The sequence below is a fragment of the Protobothrops mucrosquamatus genome, unplaced genomic scaffold (genome assembly GCF_001527695.2).
Source record: "Protobothrops mucrosquamatus isolate PMUCROS unplaced genomic scaffold, P.Mucros_1.0 scaffold1509, whole genome shotgun sequence".
Classification (NCBI taxonomy): domain Eukaryota; kingdom Metazoa; phylum Chordata; class Lepidosauria; order Squamata; family Viperidae; genus Protobothrops; species Protobothrops mucrosquamatus.
This window is the reverse complement of record NW_015387681.1, coordinates 83,205-89,204: the sequence shown is the minus strand read 5'-3', so window position 1 is coordinate 89,204 and position 6,000 is coordinate 83,205. Positions and strand designations below refer to the sequence as shown.

General features: G+C 36.1%; 1 protein-coding gene across 1 annotated transcript in view; it reads left to right on the top strand.

Annotated features, from left to right (window-relative positions):
- LOC107293122 (protein CASP) overlaps window positions 1–6,000 on the top strand; it is a gene marked incomplete at its 3' end in the record, with an annotated part of 250,943 nt that overhangs the window by 170,182 nt on the left and 74,761 nt on the right. The gene's annotated exons all lie outside the window — the stretch shown is intronic.

The window sequence follows — 6,000 nt, the reverse complement described above, 5'->3', positions numbered from 1 at the left end:
GAATGAAGGGCAGAATGGTTCCTTCTGCCTTGCAGGGAAGCCCTGCCTGTTTCTTTTCTTCGTGACCTGTAAATATGCAAATAGACACTTAGGAAGTCTGAATAATTCTCCCAAGGTGCATTCTTCATTGAAGGCTAATTCCATTTACAAGCAGCAAAATAGTATCTTTTAGCACATGTTTTAATATTAATGAACATTTACCATTAAGTATCTTCTGGCTGTTGCTAGGATTATACTTAGTTGCTGCCTATAGAAAAAGGGAAGTATTTGGCTTTCTTTGGGGGAAAGGAGGTAGGTATTGCTAGACCTCTATCCACTCTGTTTTGAAGCAGTTCTATTTTCTCTTTTCCTGCTGTGAGAAGTTTTATATTCAAATATATGTTGTTCTTTGTACTATTTCCATCTTCCCTTAAAACATTAACAGAATCCACAATGGTCTGAGAATCAGTGTCTCCACTAGATAATTGACGGTCAAGCTGAAACTAAATTAATCAAGTAAAAATAGCAAATGGGGGAAAGTCATAATCCACATATCAAAGGATAAGGTCTGCAAATACAAATTTAGAGTTCATTAAGTTAGGTCTCCCAGCAGAACTGCATGTTAACAAGAATACAGACACACACACACACCCTTCAAGTGTAAGCCTAGAATCAGCATGTAGACACTTCCATACCCTGGACAAGCTCTCCTTATAAAAGTCTGCTGCTGTACCCCATTTCTCAGCAGCTGCCCCTAAAGGCAAATTGTTTGCTTTTAGGAATAAATATTTCTTCTTTCTCACGGCTCTCTGGATTTCATTTTTATTTATTCTTGCGCACCCCCACAAGAATAAATAAATTATTCTTCTAATGCTACTTTGAACCTTAAATTAAAGTAAAATATATTCCCAAACACTTGAAGCAGTAAAGACAAATACAGATTATAATTAAGAAGCAAATCAGTATGTTCGGCCCACAAAGCCCTAGAGATAACATGGTTTTAGCCAGGGACTTGACGGATTAGCAGCAGTTGCAGATGAATTGATCTGAATGAAGAAGCAGGAGCTCGTGGGCGGGGGGATGTTAAACACACCCCAAAAAGTCATCTTTCTCATGCGCCAGCCTAGCTGCTTGGTCACTTAGAATAGTAGATGTACAGGTGGCCATAGCACTAGAATGTGCAGTTTCTCATGAGAGCAGTCAATCTTTTATTACTACATCCATCAGTCTTGTTTTCCTTTGAAAGGAAAAGTTGGGTCCTCAGAAGCTCTATTATGTGCCAGTTCCAGGAGAGGGAGACAGGAAATCATTTCCCTTGCAAGGTTAGAAGTCTTTAGGTTATGGGCAAGTATAAGATACTTGCCAGATGTTTTGGACTATAAGTGCCATAAGTTCCAGACATGAGTCCTATTAACCAGACCTTGTAGGAATTGCAAGATATCAGCAGAAGAACAGGTTATTTATCTCTGCTTTAAGGCATCATGTGGGGACACAGCGAAATGGGTCTCTGAAGTCAGATTCTGGTGCTCTATTCCTTCTTTAATCCTGGCAGAAAAAACTGTTGTACAAATCTCAAATAGTTGCAGCCCTTGCCCTGAACATAAGGTGTTATAAATAGCCCCATAGTGTGCTGAATCTAAACAATTTATATTTTTTTCTGAAGACTGTCCATTTTTTTCCTACTTACTGCCTGAAAATTTGATCTCTAATTCTTTTGGTCACCACAGTTGAATCACTGGCTCTTTTGTTGCTTGCCTTCTCCCTTAGTACTGTCTATGCACCATCTCCTATGATCTCCAGAGTATGGTTTTGTCAAATCAGGCCTGTCAATAACTGGAGAAATCTAGAAATCAAAAGGTATGGTAGCAGAACAGTTCAGTCACAAAGCAGAATGAATCTGTTGACAGGGGCAATGATGTTGGAAAATGCCAACTGTATGGTAAAAGGGAATGATCTATGGCTGGTAATAAAAACACAGTGGAAAGGTGCTTGCCCATTTTAATCATGAATAGTTGTTCATAGAATCAGCAGTAAGGAACTGGGTCATTGGCTCATTTTAAAAGATAAGTTGTTCAAAGACTTCATTCAAATAGACAGTATGGTATTAATGACAATATGCTTGAGCTAATTTTAAATGTCTGTATGATATATGGTTACTGTTTGCCCTTCAAACCTGGACTGAAAACCACTAAGAAGAATCTGTTGCATTTAATAGCATACATACCTTCTTCTCATACCATGCCCTTTGGGGATAAACAGTGTTATACAAAAATCCTGAAAAACAGTGAGAAGTAGTAAGCCAAAGAAATCAGTTATTATTTATTAGATAAGAAAAATAAAGGAAATACAGCCGGATCTATCCATCCTTACAAACTATCTGCTTTTACCAAATCTATACAACAATTTATACATTGTTTTTTATTCGGTATACTTTTGGAACTCAAATCCTGGTGACTGCAGGGACAAATCCATGTAGGGCTTTTGGGCAATAATATGGAGAATTTTTAAAATATTATTTCAGACCTCGGCTGTTGATTTCTTATTGTCAGAAAAGAATGGTGTGGCTGTAACTGCTAAGATATCTTAATGCTAGTTAAATTTTGTCCCTATCAAACTTATTTTTTCTTCTGTTCAGTTGTGTCCAATTCTCGGATAAGTCCCTGCAGGTTTTTGACAAGATTTTTCAGAAATTATTTGCCATTGCTTCTTCCTAGGGCTGAGAAAAATTGACTGGCCCAAGAGTCAAACTTTATCACTAAGATTAGTGATTTTTCACTAATCAAACTTTATTACTAATGTCCAGTTCTTTTTTGGGTGCAATGGCTCAATGGTTAAAGACACTGAGCTTGTCGGCTGGAGAGCTGACAGCCTGGGTTTGAGACCTGAGCACTGTATGATGGGATGAGCTCCCATTACTTGCCCCAGCTCCTGCTCACCTAGCAGCTTGAAAGCATGCAAATGCAAGTAGATAAGTAGGTACCACTTTTGTGGGAAGGCAACAGCATTCTGTGCGCCATAGCATATAGTCATGCTGGCCCCATGGCTATGGAAATTGTCTTTGGGCAACACTGGCTTACTTGGCCCAGAAACAGAAATGAGCATCCTGCCTTAGAGATGGACACAACCGAGAGGGAAAACTTTATTCAATTTTTTATCCAATTCTTTAGCTGGAAAGAAATCGAACCTAGGGTTTTCTATGGCTCCTCCTTCAAAATTCTCTCTGATGTTTATTAATGTGACAGCTTCTTAGCCTCAAAAAGCAAGCCCCTCTCTCATCAGATATTGTCACTCTTGCTTTTCTTGTGATGAAAAATTGCAATGTGCGAAAAGAAAGCCATGACTCTTTGGGGAATAAATATCTTTAAAATATTTTCTAAGAAAAGAGAATGAAAGAGGAAAAGGATACCGAGAAAGAAATGAATGCAAACTTGTTTAAAGGCTTTAAATTTGTGCTAAAGGAGGTATGCTTGAAAACTTAAGCACCTGTTTTAGATGTCTCCTTTTCTTGTCTGATCCGTGTGGTTTGCTTGGTAGAACACTAGAATAGTTTACTTTTGCTTTCTCCTACAGACTATAAAATGCCATTGCCACTAAACTCATCATCCATCTCCCACACTTTCCTATATTGCTACTGCCAGACATAGGTGCCTGCTTGCTTTAGTGGGACAATGATTTAGGTCATATTTATGCAGAAATATTGAACATTCAAAAAAGGCTTATAAATTTTTAAGCACCGTTCTACTTTGTCTTACTCATGGTAAGTATATGAGCCAAAGAAAAGACTCAGATAATGATATTCCAGCCAAAATCCCAAAGTGGTGTTTCGTATCTCTTGCAGCCAGCAAGGATCAGAGAACCTCTACCCTTGAGAATACGTGATACTACCATAATTAAATGGATCGGCAATCTGACTATAAAAAGAGATTATTGGTTTAAAATAGGGATAAATGATTCCTGTTTTGTTCTGAAACATTACAGGTTTGAGATGATACAAATAATTCATACAAGTAATGATTTACGGCCATGATTTTAATCATGATTCAAACAAAAATGTTTTCCATATCTTTAAATATTTTCAGTTGGGGAAAATTAAACATACAAAGTGATAAAAATTATTTTTAAAGGTGTTGTAAAATTCTAGAAATAGTTATAGGAAAACTACATATTCTCACATTTTGAATTGTGCTATGTAATAAAAATAATGGAACAAAGAAGGTTTAATGCTTGTTTGATACAGAGAGTCTGTTTCGTTCTTGCAGTTCTTTTAGACTCTGTAAGCCTTTCTCATTTTACTGTCATTATTATTTTACTGTCTATTATTATTTGGGATTATTAAAATATTATTGGGATTGTTATACATTGGGGTTATTATTAAAAGATCTAGATTTTGAAGTCTTTCACCCCCATTTTAGTCCTGCTTTTAGTGCTGTGGGAGCAACGGCTTTTAAAATCAATGCATGTTAAAATGTATTACATTTAGTTTGTCCTTAAAACTTGTCACTGTAATTTAGGATAGGGGGTTTTTTGTCTTGTTTTTTGCACAGAAGGGTATCTGTTTATGAACAAGTATATTCCTCTTATTACTTGTTTTATTATTCACTTACCAGCAAGCTTCCCGTTCTATCAACCTTGATTTTTTATTTGTTTCCTTCTGATAAACACTAGTACATATTTTGAAGAATGATGCTACTAATCTAATTTATGATACTCTTGAATGATTCCAGTCATTTGTGTTAACTAGCACTTGTTCAAATATTTAGCGTAGAGATAATTGTACCATGAATCTTGCTGGGAACCAATGTGGATATATGATTGCCAGCAGATTGGTGGTGGGATGAACAATAGCAGGAGTGAAATTCTTTCCATTCACCCTTCTCTGGGAAGCAAATACCTATATATATGTATATACATACACATATGTATATATTACAGAGCAGTAATGTGTAATCATTGATTTCCTACAGATTCCAAGGTATGGGTTTGTACTGGTTTTCCAAAACTGCCAATTTAATTAATTGCTATTCAATTGCCATTCATATTTGGAACATTTAGCAAAAAGAAGTAATATTTCTTTAAAATGCAAGTCAGAGAACCCATTGATGGTTTCATCATTGACCAATGATTTTGGTGAGAGTCCCCAGATTATAGAACTTGCTGCCTTGCTAATTCTTAGATTTTAAGAATCTTTAAATCAGGGATATCCAACTTTGGCAACTCTGAGACTTGTGGACTTCAACTCCCAGAATTCCCTAGCCAGCATGAAGTTCAAAGGTCTTAAAGTTGCCAAGGTTGGGCACCCCTGCTTTTAAAGGATCAGTCTATCCATGATCAGGTTTTATAATTATCACATCATTTTATTTCCCTTTATAAGTTGTCATCTTTAATCTCCCCATTGCTTGCCATTCCTTTGGATGGCTTTATTTTTTTATTTCCTATTTTGAAAAAAACATCTTTTGAAAGGCAAATTATCATTTCTCTTCCAATAATTAAATAAATACAGTGATACCAATTTTTCGCACAGGAGTATTAAACTTGCTCAAAAATTGGTTTTTGAAGATAAATATACTGGGAAAAAGCAAGTAAACTGCTAAAACCATCTGTTTCTGTTATATTGAGATTTACATGCGCATTAAATAAATAATGTCCAATTTCTTGCAAATCAAAAGGAGGCTATGCTTCAAACTGGGGTCTAGCTTGATCCCTTTCCATGTGGCTTCACATGTTTTACATTCCATTAGTCATTCACTGCTCTGTTTCAATTGAGTTGTTAGACTGAAGGAGTTCACTGATTATTCAATATTACTAGAGGCTTTTGTTAACTAATTCCCCTCCTCTGGGACAACCCTAATTGTATATCAGGCGAGATTCATGAGCCAGTTAAAATGGATTTTTGCCACATTCCTTGCTCATAGCAATGTTTTGATTAAAAACGTAATCAGCCTTCAGCTAATATGATAGAATTGGTAAAAAAAAAAAAAAGGAGATAGGAATAGCTGATGTAAATCCTTCAGTTTATTCAAA